Source organism: Cetorhinus maximus, chromosome 3 (genome assembly GCF_964194155.1).
Source record: "Cetorhinus maximus chromosome 3, sCetMax3.hap1.1, whole genome shotgun sequence".
Lineage (NCBI taxonomy): Eukaryota > Metazoa > Chordata > Chondrichthyes > Lamniformes > Cetorhinidae > Cetorhinus > Cetorhinus maximus.
In genome coordinates, this window is record NC_135881.1 from 90,906,652 (window position 1) to 90,925,840 (window position 19,189).

The 19,189-nt window shown below is 40.8% G+C and overlaps 1 protein-coding gene across 4 annotated transcripts in view; it reads left to right on the forward strand.

Annotated features, from left to right (window-relative positions):
- The window catches only part of galnt1 (UDP-N-acetyl-alpha-D-galactosamine:polypeptide N-acetylgalactosaminyltransferase 1), a 209,668-nt gene that overhangs the window by 50,697 nt on the left and 139,782 nt on the right, over positions 1-19,189 (forward strand). For 2 of the 4 annotated variants that reach the window (XM_078538667.1, XM_078538668.1), the window contains exon 2: positions 5,069-5,201. The exons of the other annotated variants lie outside the window; for them this stretch is intronic. The gene's annotated coding sequence lies outside the window, so the exon portion shown is untranslated. The remainder of the gene's footprint in view (positions 1-5,068; positions 5,202-19,189) is intronic. 4 annotated transcript variants of the gene reach the window in all.

Sequence of the window (19,189 nt, forward strand, 5' to 3'; positions counted from 1 at the left end):
GAGGTTATAATAGGAATACTGTGTGCAGTTTTGCTCTCTAAGTTTAAGAAAGGATATTAGAGGCAGGACAGCAGAGGTTCACTAAATTGGTCCCTGCGGTGAGGGGGTTGTCCAATGATGGAAAGCTGAGCAATTGGGCTTACATTCTCTGGGGTTCAGAAGAATGAGAGGCAAACTCATTGAAGCTGACAAAATTCTAAAGAGGCTTAGTAGGATAGATGCTGAGAGATGGTTTCCGCTGGTCTGGGGATCTAACATGGGAGCACAGTCTCAGGATAAGGGGCTGGTCGTTTAGGACTGAGATGAGGAGAAATTGCTTCACTCAAAGGGTTGTAAATCTTTGGAATGCTCTATCCAGAGGGTTGTTGATGCTCCATTGTTGAAAACATTGAAGACTGGAGTAGACAGAGTTTTGGTGTCTCGGAATTGAGTAATTTGGGGAATGGGGAGGGAAGTGGAGTTGAAGCCCAAAATCAACCACAATCATATTGAATGGAGTAGCAGGTTCGATTGGCCATATTTTCTATTCCTCCTATTTCTGTGTCCTTATGACACAAAGCAAATTTAATGTATTTTATTCATTTTTGGCATGTTGGACATTGCTGGCACATATAGCCCATGCCAAGTTGCCCTGAAGAGTTTATGATTTGCTGGCTTATTGACAGCTGCAGCCAGTAAATTCGTTTCTAATATTTTTCTTCAATACAATTGTGAATAGCTAGCTAGACCCCTGCAGAGGGCTATTAAGGGTCAATCAAATTGATGCAATGTGGTCAGGGGCTAGAGGGTGTGACTGCATGTGAGGCAGCTAAGGGGACCCAGAGGGCAGGAGTGGAGGAATGTGAGCCTTTACATTTGTCCAATAGGTTTGCAGTTCTCTCAGCTTGTTTGGATGAGAGCATGAGCTGCAGAGTGGATGAGCAAACTGACCATGGCACCATGGGAGGAAGCCATTCAAATGAGGGGAACAAAAAGGAATGTAGTGGTAGTAAGGGACAGTTTAATGAGGGGGATTGATGCTGTTCTCCACAGCAAAGAGTGAGAATCCAGCGACTATGTTACCTGCCCCATGCCAGGGTTCGGGACATCTGCTTAGGGCTGGAGAGGAACTTGCAGTGGGAGGGGGAGGATCTGGTTGTTGTGGTCCATGTAGATACCAATGACATAGGTAGAACCAGGAAAGAAGTCCTGCATAGAGAGTATGAGGAGCTACATACTAAATTAATAAAGCAGAACCTATGCAAATTGGTGTAGGGTACTTAAAATTACAAGATGCATACGTGGCACAAGGGCTGGTTTTGGAGAATTGGGTTCCAGTTTGTGGGGCACTGGCACCAGTACTGGGGAAAGTGGGGACCGTACAGTTGGGACAGTCTACACCTGAAACTGTGCTTGGACCGATGGTCTAGTGAGCCGCATAACTAAAGAAGTGAATAGTGGGCTAAGGGACCAAATTTGGGAAGGTGTGGTAAATCTGAAAGGAAAGGCAAGAGAGAAAGGTATTAAGGTGGGAAATGCTAAAAAGACTGAGAGGAAGGGACAGGGAGTACTAATCTTAAGTAAATCAGCAGATAAGGCTTGAGGTCAGAAAAATAATAAAAGGACAAAATTAAAGGCTCTTATCTGAATGCACGTAGAATCGAAACAAAACAGATGAACTGAGAGTGCGGATAAAAATAAGTAAGTGCGATCTGATATTGTTTTTATAGCCATTGCAGAGACATGGCTGCAGGATGACATAGATTGGGGCCTGAATATTAAAGGGCACGTGATTTAGGAAGGACAGGAAGCTAGCAAAAGGTGGAGAGGTGGCTCCCTGTTTATTAATGATGGTATTAACATATTAGAGAGGGGTGACCTAAGTTCAGGAAACCAAGATATAAAAATGGTTTGGGTAGAGATGAGAAATGTTAAAGGCAAGAAGTCACTTGTGGGAGTGATGTATAGGCCTCCTAACTGTAACCACACGGTAGGATGGGGTATAAAGGAAGAAATAATGGGAGCTTGTCAGAAAAGTGTGGCAATAATCATGGATGATTTTAATCTGCATATAGATTGGGAAAATCAGATGGGCAAAGGTAGCCTAGGTGAGGAATTAATTGAATGTTTTTGGGATAGTTTCTTAGAGCAGCACATTCTGGCTACAACCAGGGAGCAGGCTATACTAGACCTGGTATTGTGCCACAAGATGGGATTAATTGATGGCCTCATAGTGAAGGCACCTCTAGGTTATAGTGATCATATGATTGAATTTTACATTCAGTTTGAGGGAGAGAAGAGTGGGTCCAAGACAAGTATATTAAACTTAAATAAGGGCAATTATGAAAGCATGGCTAGCTAATGTGAACTGGCAAATTAGGTTAAGGGATAGGTCAATAGCGATGCAGTGGCAGACATTTAAGGGGATATTTCAGAATGCATACGTTCCAACGAGAAAGAAAAATTCCAAGAGGAGAACCCACCATCCGTGGTTAACTAAAAAAAAATTAAAGATAGCAGCAAACTTAAGGAAAAAGCATGTAACTGTGCAAAGATGTGTGGCAGGTTAGGCTATAAAAAGCAGCAAAGAATGACCAAAAGATCGAGAAGGAAGGAAAAATTAGAGTAAGCGAGATAGCTAGCTAGAAATATAAAGATAGATAGTAAGAGTTTCTATAGATATTTAAAAAAGAAAAGAGTTAAACTGAGGGTTGGTCCAATAGAAAGTGAGTCTGGGAATTAATAATGGAAAATAAGGAGATGGCAGATGAATTGAACCGATATTTTGATTTGGTCTTCACTATAGAGGATACAAATAACATCCCAGAATTAGCTGTAAATCAGGAAATGGAAGGCAGAGAGGAACTTGGGAAAATTACAGTCACCAGGGAAGTGGTACTGAGCATATTGTTGGAGCAGCAGGCTGACAAGTCCCCAGATCCTGATGGACTTCATCCTAGGGTCTTAAAAGAATTGGCTAGTGAGATAGTTGATGCGTTGGTTTTAATTTTCCAAAATTCCCTAGATTCAGGGAAGGTTGCATTAGATTGGAAAATAGCAAATGTACCTCCTTTATTCAAAAATGGAAGGAACTAGAAAGCAGGAAACTACAGGTCAGCTAACAACATCTGTTTTGGAAAAATGTTAGAAGCTATTATTAAAGATGTTATAGCAGAGCGCTTGGAAAAATTCTAGGTAATCGGGCAGAATCAGCATGGTTTTCTGAAGGAAAACCATGTTTAACCAATTAATTGGAGTTCTTTGAAGAAGTAACATATGCTGTGGATAAAGGGGAACCGGCGAAGGTACTATATTTAGATTTCCAGAAGGCATTTGATAAGGTGCCACATCAAAGGTTATTGTGAAGAATAAAAGTGCATGGTGTAGGGGGTAATATATTGCTATGGACGGAAGATTGGCTAGCTAACAGAAAACAGAGGGTAGGCATAAATGGGTCTTTTTCTGGTTGGCAAGATGTGGTGTGCCACAGGGATCAGTGCATGGGGCCTCCACTTTTTACTACTTATATAAATGACTTAGATGAAGGGGCTGTAGGCATAGTTGCTAAATTTGTTGATGACACAAAGATGGGTGGGATAGTAAGATGCGAAATGGACACAAAAGAGGCTACGAAGGGTTATAGATGTTAAATGAGTGGGCAAAGACCTGGCAAATGGAGTATTATGTGCAAAAGTGTGAAATTGTCCATTTTGGCAGGAAGAATGAAAAAGAAGCATATCTAAATGGTGAGAGATTGCAGAGCTCTGAGATAGGAGGTGCTAAGGGTTCTCGTGCATGAATCGCAAAAGGTCAGTATGCAGATACAGCAAGTAATTAGGAAAGCTAATAGAATATTATTGTTTATAGTGAGGGGAATTGAATGCAAAAGTAGGGAGGCTATGCTTAAGTTATGCAGGGCATTGGTGAGACCACATCTGGAGCACTATGTGCAATATTGGTCTCCTTATTTAAGGAAGGATGTAAATGCATTGGAAGCAGTTCAGAGAAGGTTTACTAGACTAATACCAGAAATAAATGTGTTGTCTTATGAGGAAAGGTTGGACAGGCTTGGCTTGTATCTTCTGGAGTTAAGAAGAGGAAGAGGCGACTTTGAAACCTTTAAGATCCTGAGGGGCCTTGACAGGGTGGATGTGGAGACGATGTTTCCTCTTGTGGGGTAATTTAGTACTAGTGACCACTGTTTAAAAATAAGGGGTTGCCCAGTTAGGAAAGGGATGAGAAATTTTTTCTCTCAGTGGGTTGAATCTTTAGAACTCCCTTTCTCAAAAGGCGGTGGAAGCAGAGCCTTTTAATAGTTTTAAGGCAGAGCTAGATAGATTCTTGATAACCTTTCACCCCCTTACCTATTGGGAGTGGGCAGCAATGAGGAATTGAAGTTACAATAGATTAGTGATGATCTTATTGAATGGTGGAGCAGGCTCGAAGGGCTCCTACTCCTAATTTGTATGTTTGCATGGGTCTGGAGTCATGTATAGGCCAGTGTGAGGAGAGATGGCAGGCTTGCTCCACTGAATTCGAACTTCTGTTCTTGGAATTATTAGCCCAGACCTCTGGATTCCTGGTTTGGTAATATAACCACTATGCTACAGTACCCATAATCTCTATCTCTTCAAATTTATTGTCCTGCTCTCCTCCCTAAACTACATTCTGTATAAACTCTCCTGCCCATATTCATCCCCCTTCAACTATGTCATCACCCATAGCGCCTCTAATCCTGTGATCTCCGGAATGGAAAAAACCTTTCTGATTCTTCTGTATGTGTGCCAGAAAGTTCTTCCCTCAGTCACTTATAACTACACTTGCGCATCCCCTGTTTTTATTATTGTACTGTTGGCAGCTTGCCTTTAGCTGCCTACGCTCTAAGCTCTGGAATTCTCCTCATAAACCTTTCCACCTCTACCTCTCCTTAAAACCTAACTTTTTGACAAAGCTTTTCCTGTCCTAATGTCATCTTATGTGACTTGGTGTCAAATCTTGTTTAATAATAGGTCCTGTGATGAATCTTGTGACAATTACTACATTAAATGTGCTATAAAAATGTAAGTTGGTGTTTTTAACCAGAGGAAAGAAGATAGAACCAAGCAGTGAAACAGCAAGGCTATGGAAAGTTATCTGAAGAGTTCTGCTAGTGAAGTGAATCACTCTAACTTGCAATGGGGCACAGAGGACCAGATCATAGGATCCATTTCAGCTAATGACAGGTAAATTTAAAAGTTTTGTGCCGCAGCGTCACATAGTTTGGAGGTTTAGCCAAAAGATGGCCAAAAGCCATGAGTACCATTGAAACAACCAAAACAATTGAAGCAACATGGCAATAGCATGACACCCAGGCACAACAAATTCGAGCCACAAGAACTGTGTTTGATGCAAAAGATTTAATATATTCCAGTTAAATATGTATTTGATTAATTGAAGTAAGCCGACAAAGATTGTCAATAGATCTTTGAGTAAATATTTTTACATTGGAGAAAGCAAAGAAAGAGCATCCATTTGATAGTGCCTTTCATGCCTGATGTTCCAAAGCATTTCAGAGTCAATTAATTACTTTTCAAGTCTGGTCACTGTTGTAATGTTACCAGATGCAGCAACCAACTTGTGTACAACAAAAACAAAAATACCTGGAAAAACTCAGCAAATCTGGCAGCATCTGTGGAGAGGAACACAGTTAACGTTTCGAGTCCGTATGACTCTTCAGCAGAACTGTTCTGTTGAAGAGTTATACAGACTTGAAACGTTAACTGTGTTCCTCTCTGCAGATGCTGCCAGACCTGCTGAGTTTTTCCAGGTGTTTTTGTTTTGGATTTCCAACATGTGCAGTTTTTTGCTTTTATCTTTGTGTACAACAAGGTTGCATAAAATAGCAATGAGATCAGTAAGCCAATAATCTTCTGGTAGTGTTGGTTTGGGTGGGACATTGGGAGAATCCCCTTGTTCTTCACATAGTGCATCTTCACTGAATAGGCAGGTAGTTTAATGTCTTATCTAAAAGGCAATATCTTCCATCGTGCAGCACACCTAAGTGCTGCAGTGAAGCATTGTCCTAGGTTATATTTTGAAGTCTTTAAAGTAGGGCTTGAATCCACAGCCTTTGGTCTGAAGTAAGGTACCAGCACTGAACCAAAATTGACACTTGGGATGCTTGTGACTTGTGTTGCAGCATGCAGCAGGCAACCTTGAGTTATTGCACTTCAAAGTCTCGAAGATGGAAAATGGCAAATGGAACCCTTTCCCTTGACGTGTTGAAAGTTTTATAATTTTTCATCACTTTCTGAACTTTGTTCATTTGTATGAATATCAAATGAATAGAATTGCAATGCTGCCTTCAAAATAGTTCAAGAAAGTATATTAATAAAGTAGTTTACTTGGATCAACATGGTCCTACAGTCTCACAGCTGAATTAATGAACTTGATATTTATACACGAGGCAGTTTATGGAGTGTTTGATTGAGGTTGATCTGTGTAACACTGCGATGATGTTAGATATATGCTTAAAATGAAATCTAGAGAATTATGAATTTTATTATATGTTATAGGCATTGGCAAGTTATTTTTAAAGCTGTTTTCATCACTCAAAGGTAGGATGCTGGTACTTCCATTTGTTCAAGAACGTTTTTGGACAGGAGGTCTATTAATGCACTTTTTGAATGATATATCTTTGACTGCAATCACCAGTTCTTTTTTTAAACTAATTCAAAATTTTGTTTTGTTTAATAACAATGGCTGGGTCCTTTTCAAATATTGATTTGTCATCTACCTTGAAGATCTGCTTCTTAATCTGAGTCCTGTTCTGTGAAAATAGACATTTTACAGAGCTCAGCTGAATATAAGGGAAATAATTTGGGTTTACTGAAAGGATCTACAGCTTTTTGTTGGATTTGAGGGGACTGTCCTGGACTTAATTTTAGGGAATGAAACCGGGGCAAGTGGTAGAGGTATCAGTGGTGGAGCATTTTGCAGATAGTGATCATAACTCCTTTAGATCAAGGTTGTTGTGGAAAAAGACAAGGATGGACCAGAAATCAGAGTTCTAAATTGGGGGAAGGCCGATTTTAATAAGATCAGATATGATTTGGCCAGAGTAGACTGGGAGCAGCTATTTTTAGGTAAATCCATGTCAGAGCAGTGGGACTCATTCCAGAAGGAAATAGGGAGAGTACAGGGCCAACATATTCCAGTAAAGACAAAAGTTGGGACCAACAAATCCAATGAACCCTGGATGTCGAGGGATGTATAGGATTGAACAAAGAGAAAAAGGGAGGCTCATGGCAGATACCGAGGGCTCAAAATGGTGGATGCCCTAGAGGAGTATAGAATGTGTAGGGGGGAGCTTAAAAAGGAAATCAGGAGAGCGAAAAGGGTGCATGAGAAAACATTGGCAGGTAAAATAAGGGAAAAATCCAAAGTTATTTTACAAGTACATTAAGAGTAAGAGGATAACTAGGGAAAGAGTAGGGCCCATTAAGGACCATAGTGGTAATTTGTGTGTGGAGCTTGAAGATGTAGGTAAGGTTCAAAATGAATACTTTGTGTCAGTATTCACACGTGAGAGGGACGATGTGGGTATGGAAACCAGGCAGAAGGACTGAGATATAATTAAGGAAATTAACATAGAAAGGGAGGAGGTTCTAAGTGGTCTGGCAGGCTTAAAAGTAGATAAATCTCAAGACCCGGATGAAATGTATCCCAGGCTGTTGAGTAAGGCAAGGGAGGAGATAGCAGGGGTGCTGGCAATAATTTTCAATACCTCTCTGGCCACAGGAAAGGTGCCAGAGGACTGGAGGACAGCCAATGCGGTACCATTATTCAAGAAGGGAGGAAAGGATAAACCAGGGAACAACAGGTCAGTCAGTCTAACCTCAGTGGTGGGGAAACTATTGGAAGCAATTCTGAGGGACAGAATTAATCTACACTTGGAGGGGCAGGGATTAATCAAGGACAGTCAGCATAGTTTTATTAAGGGGAGGTCATGCCTGACCAATTTGATTGAATGTTTTGAAGAGGTGGCCAGGTGTGTAGATGAGGGCAATGCATTTGACTTAGTCTACTTGGACTTCAGCAAGGCTTTTGATAAGGTCCCACATGGGAGGCTGATAACGAAGAGCCCATGGGATCCAAGGCAATTTGGCAAATCGGATCCAGAATTGGCTGAGTGGCAGGAAGCAGAGGGTGATGTTTGAGGGGTATTTTTGTGACTGGATACCTGTGTCCAGTGGGGTTCCACAGGGATCAGTGCTGGGTCCCTTGCTGTTTGTGGTGTATATATAAATGATTTAGACTTGAATGATAGGAGGGCTGATCGGTAAGTTCACGGATGACATGAAAATTGGTGGGGAGGATAGCCTTAGATTACAGGAGGATATAGACGGGCTGGTCAGATGGGCTGTTCAGTGGTAAATGGAACTTAATCCGGATAAGGGTGAGGTGATGAACTGGGGCAGGACAAACAAGGCACGGGAATACATGATGAATGGTAGGACCCTGGAAAGTACTGAAGATCCGAGGGACCTTGGTGTGCATGTCCACCGGTCCCTTAAGATAGCGGGACAGGTAGATAAGGTGGCTAAGAAGGCATATGGGATACTTGCCTTTGTTAGCTGAGGCATAGAATATAAGAGCAGGGAGGTTATGCTGGAACTGTATGAAACGCTGGTTAGGCCACAGCTAGAGTGTTGCATGCAGTTCTGGAATCCGCATGAGAGGAAGGATGTGATTGCACTAGAGAGAGTGCAGAGGAGATTTACCAGGGTGTTGCCTGGGCTGGAGAGTTTTAGTTATGAGTAGAGATTGGATAGACCGGGGTTATTTTCCCGAGAGCAGAGGAGATTGAGGGGGGACATGATTGAGGTGTATAAAATTATGAGGGGCATAGAAAGTGTAGACAGGAAGGAACTTTTTCCCTTGGTGGAGGGAGCATAGATTTAAGGTAAGGGGCAGGAGGTTTAGAGGGGATGTGAGGAAGAAATTTTTCACCCAGAGGGTGGTGGGAATCTGGAAGTCACTGACTGAAAGGGTGGTAGAGGCAGAAACCCTCATAACATTTAAGAAGTATTTGGATGTGCACTTGCGATGCCATGGTATTCAAGGCTATGGGCCTCGTGCTGGAAAATGGGATTAAAATAGTTAGGTACTTGGTTGACTGGCGCAGAATCGATGGCCCAAAGGGCTTTTTTCTGTGCTGTAGACCTCTATGACTATGATTCTATGACTTGAACCATTATGAAGCCTCTAGTCAATTGTGAATTTGAACAACATGTGGGAAAAAAGCAGGATTTGTCTGCTCCTGCTTTCTCCCTGTTTCCTTTGATCCCATTCACCCCAAGAGCTATATCAAACTCCTTCCTGAAAACATACAATGTTTTGGCCTCAACTACTTTCTGTGGTAGCGAATTCCACAGGCTCACCACTCTCTTGGTGAAGAAATTTCTCCTCATCTCAATCCTAAATGGTCTATCCCGTATCCTCAGACTGTGACCCCTGGTTCTGGACTCCCCCACCATCGGGAACATCCTTCCTGCATCAACCCTGTCTAGTCCTGTTAGATTTTTATAGGTTTCTGTGAGATCCCCCTCATCCTTCTGAACTCCAGCAAATATAATCCAAACCAACTCAATCTCTCCTCATATGTCAGTCCCACCATCCCAGGAATCAGTCTGGTAAACCTTTGCTGCACTCCCTCCATAGCAAAAACATCCTTCCTCAGATAAGGAGACCAAAACGGCACACAATATTGCAGGTGTGGTCTCACCAAGGCCCTGTATAATTGCAGCAAGACATCCCTGCTCCTGTGCTCGAATCCTCTCGCTATGAGGGCCAACATACCATTTGCCTTCTTTACCGCCTGCTGCACCAGCATGCTTACCTTCAATGACTGGTGTACGAAGACACCCAAGTCTCGCTGCACATTCCCCTCTCTCAATTTATAGCCATTCAGATAATAATCTGCCTTCCTGTTTTTTCTACCAAAGTGGATAACCTCACATTTATATGTGTGTCTGTGTGTGTGTGTGTGTGTGTGTGTGTATACGCAGAGGCTTCTGGGTAAAGTCTTTGGACCTGTTTAACAAAGGTGACTCTTTATTCAGTTCTAAAGTATAATATCCCAATTATACATGAATTCTACCTATTATCTATATTTCACCTAACTAATTAATATTTCATGACAGCTAACTGGAAGGATGCTGCTGCGATGTTCGCCAGCACCCCCACCCCACACTGAACTGGATCAACTCATATTGGCAGTGCTGCCCTGGCATTTGGAAAGTTTCAGGCAAGAGGCTGGAAAAAACCAACCTCTCAACTGCCACACAACCAATAATCTACAATCCCTGCATACTAAATAGACCGCTGCATGGTGCTTAAACTTGGGCTACATATCAGAGGTGGGAATGCAGATTGAATTAATTTCATATGTCTTGCTTGAGAAAGATTCTTGGGATCCATTAACAGCACAGAGTCCCCAACACAGAAATACTGTAGCATTCTAACTCAGACTATCATGGCAGTGCTCAAGTGACATCACCTACGATGGTTAGGCCACCTCATTAGAATGGGTGATGGTCGCCTAACAAAAGATGTAATATAAGGAGAACTTGATGGTGCCAGTAGACATATTGGGTGACCAAAATGAAGATACAAGGGCTCATGCACACAAGATATAATTTTTTTGCCAGATTGACTTCAACAACTGGGAATGTTATGCACGTGACCTAAACACTTGGCACTAAATTCTCTGTACTGAAATTTGAAAAACTAAATCTTCAGATTGCCATAGAAAAGTGTCATCACAGGAAAGAGCATATGGCAGTAAACCCTGCTTCAGAGAATGACTATGATGCCCCCACTTTAACCTACTAGGACTGTACTCCCACCTGAAGACTCACTACAGATGAGCAGTAGATGTGAATCATGGACAACGATGCAAAGTGAGAGAGAGATCCATGTTCTTGAATTTTCCACATAGCACTGAAACCTAACTTAAGTTTACAGTCTCCAAACCCTTCGCAGTCTTAATTTCATCAAATAACCCTTCAGTCATTTCTCAGCAGCTAACGTCTTAGCTCTGCTGCTAAAAATAACCCGGTAGCTCTACTTTGCGCTCCCTCCAATTATAAAATGAGGATTCTAAAAAGTACTACAGATGCTTTGCTAACCGCCTGTAAACACCATCAACTGTTTTAGCAGCTTGCCCACCCAAACCCCAGGATTTCTTTCCTGTTCTGATATGCAAGCACATTTCAATTCAGCTAATAATTCATTCTATCCTTTCCTCTACCTGGTCTCAAGTCACTGCTGTTTTACTAAAACATTACCAAGTATCATTTAGTTGCGAACTTATTTTATTAAAAAAATCTCCTATAGCAGCTTATGTCAAAAATATTTGAAGGCATTTCACTCAAGGAATTTCACTCAAGGAATTACTCCTGGACAGCAGTGATTGCTCTTTAGGCTGTGTATGAGATAATTATGGGTACAAAGCAGGGTTTGTTGATCTTGAGACCCCAATTTTTTTATACTAGTTTGGAAATCCATACATTGTGCGATTTTTTGCAATTTGGTGTTTTTCAGTTGATTGTTGCTTAAAAAAGGGACATGTTGCTGAAGCTTTTCATATTATAGTCGTCAGGACACAAATTTCAAATGATTAAGCCATTTATACCACAGGTGAAAAGTGGTGTTGATTGGTTAATTGACTCTAATTGGCCGTAGCATTGCCATGGAAAGCAAAGGGAAACTATAGTCTCCCCATGCTTCCAGGTAATTTTAAAAGGGTTTGTACATGGTGAAGGATTCCATCACTTTCACTAAGATGATACATGACCTACATATTGATAGCAATGCCTTGTCTGTGCGCTTGTTCGACATTGTTAGCTTATTGTTGAGTGTGTCACCGAAGGAAGCCATCAAGATTTGTGTCATGCCACAATATCATACCAATCTAGATGTGCCGCCATTTTCTGAATCTGTATCCATTGAACTTTAATAACTTGTGCAGTTGACTTCAATTTCAATGACACCATGTGTGCCAAGTAGATGGTGTAGCTATGGGATCCCCTCTAGGTCCAGGGCTTGCAAACATTTTTGTGGGTTTCCACAATGAATGAGAGCCCTGACCTCTTGGCCCATGCATATTTCCAATACACAGATGATGTGTGTCACAATCTTTGAATCTTCAACCACTTGTAAGGATTTTCCTACACGCCTTAATGTGCTTAATCTTACGCTCCAATTCACTTTTGAGATGGAGCAGTCCAATGTGCCCCTCAACTTCCTGAACATGATGGTTGAGAAATCCACTAATGGTTTCTCCACTACTGTCTACTGCAAGCCTTTCTTCACTGGTCACTTTATGCATTCCGATTTGTATAGATCTCCGCACCTCAAGATTGGCCTTATTACTAATCTTGTAAATAGGGCCCTAGCCATTTGCTGACCTTGCAAGCTCAACACAGAAATAGAATGTTTCAAAGATATCTTGCAGGGCAGTGGCTCTCCTGATCAGATCATTATTTGCTGTGCGTTGTTCAAACTTGTAAATGGGCCAAAGGCTGCCACTTTTGGACCTGAAGAGTGCCCAATCTACCTCAAATTAACCTGGAAAAACAAAATATCTCAAGTTTGGATAACAGATTAAACAAGCCGTTTCATGCTGCTACTATGCAGTGGCTATGCAAGTAGTATTTTCCACTAATAGGATGTTGTCGCTACTCTAAAAAGACATTCTGCCTCCCACACATCTGAGCAATGTCATGCATGAATTTCAGTGCCAGTCTGATGCCAGGTATATAAGCCATATGTCCCGACGATTGGCTGATTTGAATCAAACAACGTGTTCCTCTGGCTACTTGTAAGAGGCACTTAGAGGTACTCAACTAACGCAAGCTTGCAAAACCCAAATCAAAGTATCTACTGTTATATATGATTCTATAATTGGGCAGCACTTGTTGAACAATCCTGAGTGTGCTAATAGCTATGCTTTAAGCTAATCACTAGAGCTCCTAACATGACTCATTTACTCTTACTAAAAGTGACATGCATTCATGCTCAGGGACCCATTCTATGCAAACAAATGGAATATGCTCAAGCCTTGCACCGTTTTAAAATTACCCAGAAACATGGGGAGCCTCTAGTTCCTCATTGGCAAAGGCGTTGTCATAGAGAAAGCAATCTGAGTCAACTTACCAACCAATCAACACACCTTTTCCCCAGAATTATAAATGTTTGTGATTTGGCATTCTTGCATTTGTTCTGATGAGTGCAAGATGAAAAGCTTCAGCAACATGTATCACTTTTCAGCCATATTCAAAATCTGTACAGACCAAGGGAGGCAGTGGCACAATGGCATTGTCACTGGACTAGTATTCCAGAGACCTAAAGTAATGCTCTGGGGTCCCAAGTTCAAATCCCACCATGGCAAATGGTGAAATTTGAATTCAATAAAAATCTGGAATTAAAGTTTGATGACCAGGAAGCCATTGCTGATTGTCATAAAAACCCATCTGGTTCACTCGTGTCCTTCAGAGAAGGAAATCTGCCATCCTTAACTGGTCTGGCCTACATGTGACTCCAGACCCACAGCAATGTGGTTGACTCTTAAATGCCTCCTGAACGAGGGCAATTAAGGATGGGCAATAAATGCTGGCCTAGTCAGCGACACCCACATCCAGTGAATGAATAAAAAAAAAAATGTTTTTCAGTTCAAAATTTCATAAACTACCTGTTTTGGAACTCTCAGATAATGCCCAGCATGTGTCAAGCAGTCTTTTAATAGCCAGTCAAGATTGCTGTACATGTGTAAAATAAAATGTGATCCTTTGGCTTGCACAGAGGGTTAGAATATTGTCTTTTCACCTCTCTGATCTGGATTTCACTCCAACCTTATTGAAGAGATGAAGTTTTCATCTCCTGCCAGCTATAAAGGTCTTACATGAAATGAACTAGGCAGCTGCAGTTCAGTTCCAGATGAATGAAACTATGAGTTGCCAGTTTTGAAAGACTATATGATCTTAATGGAGAGAATTGATGAGGTGTGGTTGATGTTGTGAATATGGACTTTTAAAAGGCATTTGACAAAGTACCATGCAATAGGCTTGTTAACAAAATTAATACCCATGGGCTTAAAGGAACAGTGGCAACACTGGTTCGGCCTTAGCTGGAGTATTGTGTTTAGTTCTGGGCACCTTAAGGAAGGTGTCAAGGCTTTGGAGAAGGTGCTGTAGAGATTTATTGAAATATGTTAAGGGACTTCAGTTATGTGGAGGGACTCAAGAAGCTAGGGTCACTGTCCTTAAAGCAGAGATGGTTAAGAGGAGATTTGAGAGTAGTGTTCAAAATTGTGAATGGTTCTGATAGAGTGAATAAGGAAAAACTGTTTCCAGTGGCAGAAGAGTCTGTAACCAGAAGAGAAAAATTTAAGATGCTTGGCAAAAAAAACCCAAGACAACACAAGGAATTTTTTTAATGCAGTGATCTGTGATCTATAATACATTGCCTGCTAGGATGGTGGAAGCAGATTCAGTAGTAATATTCAAAAGAGAATTAGATAATTATTTAAAGGGGAAAAAAGATTGCTGGAGCATGGGGGAAATCAGGGTAGTGGGATTAATTGAATAGATGTACCAAAGAGCTGGTACAGGCCAAATGTTCTCCTCCTGCGTTGTATCATTTTAAGATTCTAAGTACGGTGAGAGAAAGGAAATGAAGAGTAAGGTTAGATGAAGTAGGGTGCGAGGAAGATCATGTTGGGCATAAATATCGGCATGGACCAGTTAGGCTGACTAACCTATTTCTCTGGTGTAAATTCCATGCAAATATGCACATAGTTCACCAAACCTTTATAGTTTTTAATATTTAGTAAAATAATTTTTCTTCAGTGTTACTCTACAGAAAATCTACTCCAATGTCTCTTTTGAATCAATTTATCTTGAATTTGTAAATTTTTCCTTCTGCGATACACTTCTTGGAACTCCTTTTGGAGTATACAATGTATAAAACCTCCTAGATACCATTAGCATCTCATCAGTGAAGTGCTTTGGATTGATTACTGTTGGAGGTTCCATCATCAAATTTGTTTGGGTTCTTGAAATTGACAGCTAACGAAACTCCCTACTACAATATATGGCTTTTTATCCTTATTACATAATGCCACAACCGAGAACAATACCTTGCACTTGGTGCTCCTTTACTATGCTAAAGGACCTGTATATCAAACAAAATTTGACACTGAGCTGCATAAGGAGATATGAGGAGAGATGACCAAAAGCCTGATCAAAGAGGTAGGTTTTAAGGAGCAGGCAGATAGAGAGGTGGAAAGGTGTAGGGAGGGAATTTCAGTGCATAAGCAACTCAAAGCATAGCTTCCAATGATAGACTGATTAAAATAGGGGACATGCAAAAGGCCAGAACTGGCCGAACACTGACATCTTAGCAGGGTTGTAGTCCTGGAGGGGTTTATGAAGATAGGGCAAGAATGAGGCGATGATGGGATTTGAAAACGAAGAAAATTTTTAAATTAAGATGTTCCAGACCAGGAGAGGTTGTGTCAGTGAGCATAGGTTGGGGTGAGAGTGGTGGTGATAGGTGTCAATTACTTGGTGCAAGTTAGAAAAAGGGCAGCAGAATGAGCTGCAGTTTAGGGTAGAAGATGGAAAGAATCAGTAAAAAAAAAACATGAAGCTGTCAGATTGTCATAGAAACCCAACTGGTTTTGTGATGTTCCTCAGAGAAGGAACCTACCAGCTTATCATGTTTGGCCCATGTGTCACTCCAGTCCTGCACAGTTGTATCAAGCTATGTCCAGCAGTTCAAGAAGAAGGCCCACCACCTCAAGGTAATGAAGACAGCTTTGACAAGGCCACTCACATCTCAAGCATGTATTTAAAAATACCTGGTTAATCTTTCAGAAAATGAAATTGAGACTCTCAGTTGGACACACAAAAACCTATAAGTATATTTCATGTGCCCAAATCAACATTCCTCTCCTAACACTCAAATTATCTGATCATTCATGTAATTTTCTGTTTTTGTGACCTTGCCGTGTGCAAATTGTCTACCAACAGTTGCAAACAAAACAGCAGTGCCTACACTTCAAAAAAAAAATATAGTTAAGTATTTTAGCATATGCTGAGGATAATTAAACTCTGTCAGTTGGTGACTTGTGTTTTTAGTATTATAGGCATGCAAATATCCTTGGACTCCTATTTTGCGTTATGATTCCAATCGAATAGTTAAGCACAGTTAATCTTTACACTACAACAGCTTACTTTGGCAGTGAATTCAAATTGGAATCAAACAACAATATTTTTATTGTTAATTGAAAATTTACAAGGTATGATTTGGAAATCCATGTAGATGACCAGTTTTACACACACTGATTATTATGAAGAAGGATCAAGTACTTAATCTCTACCAGGTCCATATCTCCACTATCAGGATGTTTTGTAGTTTGTATGCCATTAAGAAATTATCATTCTTGCATTAGAATTTTATAGTTATTGTGTAGTCCTTTTGAATGTCAAGCTAATGAAATCATTTATTTTGGCTGTTATTGTTTTGGATAGATTCCACAGATCTTGGATATGCTGTTAAACTCAAGTTTGCTAGCAAGTTTTCTAATGTCAGTTCAGGAAAAGTTAAAAGCAACGTAATTATACTGTAAACAAACTGATGAGAAAGTTTGTGAAGAAAATCACTTTATTGACATAGAGTTAAAAAGCTGACTCTCAGCTGGGAGATATAGCAACCTGCATTAGCAGATCTCTCACTTTTGAGAATAAATGATTGGTGGCTACATGGCCAAAGCCAAATCCCTTGGATAGCTTTTTGTCCATGGCTTTTTTAGTAATCTGGCATAGTAAGTGAAGTTAAGTGTGACTATTAAGTGTATTAGGAGAAGGTTTAAACTAACTTGGTAGGAGATGGGAGCCAGGAGGTAACATTAGAGAGGCAAACAAGGTGTCTAAAGAACTGGGAGAACCATGTGCGCGCGTGTGTTAATTGAATTGGAGACAGCTGGTCTGAAGACTTTATATCAAGAAGAGAAACTAGGTTTGGAATGCTAAATAGAACCATAGAAGAACCATAGAAAAGTTACAGCACAGAAGGAGGCCATTCGGCCCATCTTGTCCATGCCAGCCCGAGGATATCCAGGTGCCCTTTCTAATCCCGTCTTCCTGCACCCGGCCCATAGCCCTGCAGCTTACAGCACTTAAGGTGCAGATCCAGGTACTTTTTAAGAGTTTAGAGTTTCTGCCTCTACCACCAACTTGGGCAGCGAATTCCAGACACGCACTACCCTCTGTGTAAAAAAGTTCTTCCTCATGTCCCCCCTACACCTTCTGCCACTTATCTTGAATCTATGTCCCCTGGTTCTAGAATTCTCTGCCAAGGGAAACAATTTTATGCTGTCCACTCTATCTATTCCCCTCATAATTTTGAACACCTCAATCAAGTCACCTCTCAGCCTTCTTTGTTCTAAGGAAAATAACCCCAGCCTATCCAACCTCTCCTCGTAGCTACACTTTTCTAACTGTGGCAACATTCTTATAAACCACCTCTGCACTCTCTCCAGAGTTATTACGTCCTTCCTGTAATGTGGTGACCAGAACTGCACACACTACTCCAGTTGTGGCCTCACCAGTGTTTTATACAATTCCAACATTATATCCTTACTTTTATATTCTATACCTCTGCCAGTGAAGGAGAGCATTCCATATGCCTTCTTTACAACCTTGTCTACTTGAACTGCTGCCTTCAGGGACCTGTGTACTTGTACGCCAAGATCCCTCACTTCATCTACTCCTCTTAGCATATTCCCATTTATTATGTAATCCCTGTAACTGTTTGACCTCGCTAAATGGTAAACATGGGTCAAGTTTCAGAATGTGAGGCATAAAGGGAACATTTGCATTTTTAGATAAGTGGAGAGTTGTTTGAATATCAAAGGGGAGTCAGAGGTGCAAAGAAACATTTTTGCATCTTACAGGAGTTACATAGGTAAGTAGAAGGGGGGATATTATATTTTATTGACTCGAAAACAAAGATGAGATGGAAACATGAAATATCTTCTATTTGGAAGGATTTGAGTTTCAAAGAAGTGTGAGAACAATGGAACCTGAAATGAAAGGGGAGAAAGGGTATTTTAGTGTTGAGCTGTTGAGCTGCTGTTGGTTTTAGCTGGAACTGTGATTGAGAGAAGATGCAGTTTGAATCAACTATCCAGTCAAGCCAGAAAAGTCTTAGGCTGCGAAAAGCAGCTTTATTCTGAAGTTTGGGTTTTCACAGCAGAGTACAAGAGAGTTACAGGTCATGATATGCCTTTATTGAAGCTACAGCGGTTTGCCTTGGGTAACATTACTGGATTTTTTATAGTTAACATCTATAAGGGAGTGTTGCCTGGAAGGTGTTTACTTGTGGGTCTGACCGAATAGTCATTTTGGGGGGATGTTTTGGAAGACTAAGTTTAACTGTGTAACTGTAATCTTGTGTGCTTAAGTTTTCTTTTATTCTTGTTAATAAAACTTTTACTTTTAATTTTTAAAACCCCAAAATGTTTACTGGATTCCTTGCTACTGAGCTCAGTATGCCCCCTTCTCATTTTCAGAATACAAAAAAAGGTATGGTCCGTAAGCCAAGTTTTCCTCTGGGATTCGTTTGCGCAGCAATTAACATTTCCTGTGGTCATAACAGCATGCATGTGAGCACAGTGTGTGGTAAATAAGGTTGGTGAGCTGAAGACATTGGTAGCCATGTGGAAATATGATTTCTGGTGATAATAGAGACCTGACTCAAAGAAGAACAGGACTAGATATTAAATATTCCTGGATGCAAAGTGTAAAAGATCGGGAAGGAAAGAAAGTAAGAGGGGTGACAGTATATATTAAGGATTACAGTGCTGAAATAGGGGATGTTATGTTTAACTAATTGGATTGCGTTTTTTGAGAAGAAAATAAATTGATGTAGTTGATTTAGCATACGTGAACTTCAAAAAGGCATTTGATAAACTGCCACGTAACAAGCTTGTCAGAAAAGTTGAAGCCCATGCAATAAAAGGAACAGTGGCAGCAGCGATGCAAAATTGGCTGAGGATGATAGGAAGCAGAAAATAGTGGTGAACGGTTGTTTTTTTTTGGTCTGGAGGAAGATAAACAATGATGTTCCCAGAAATTAGTACTAGGAAAACTGCTTTGCTTGA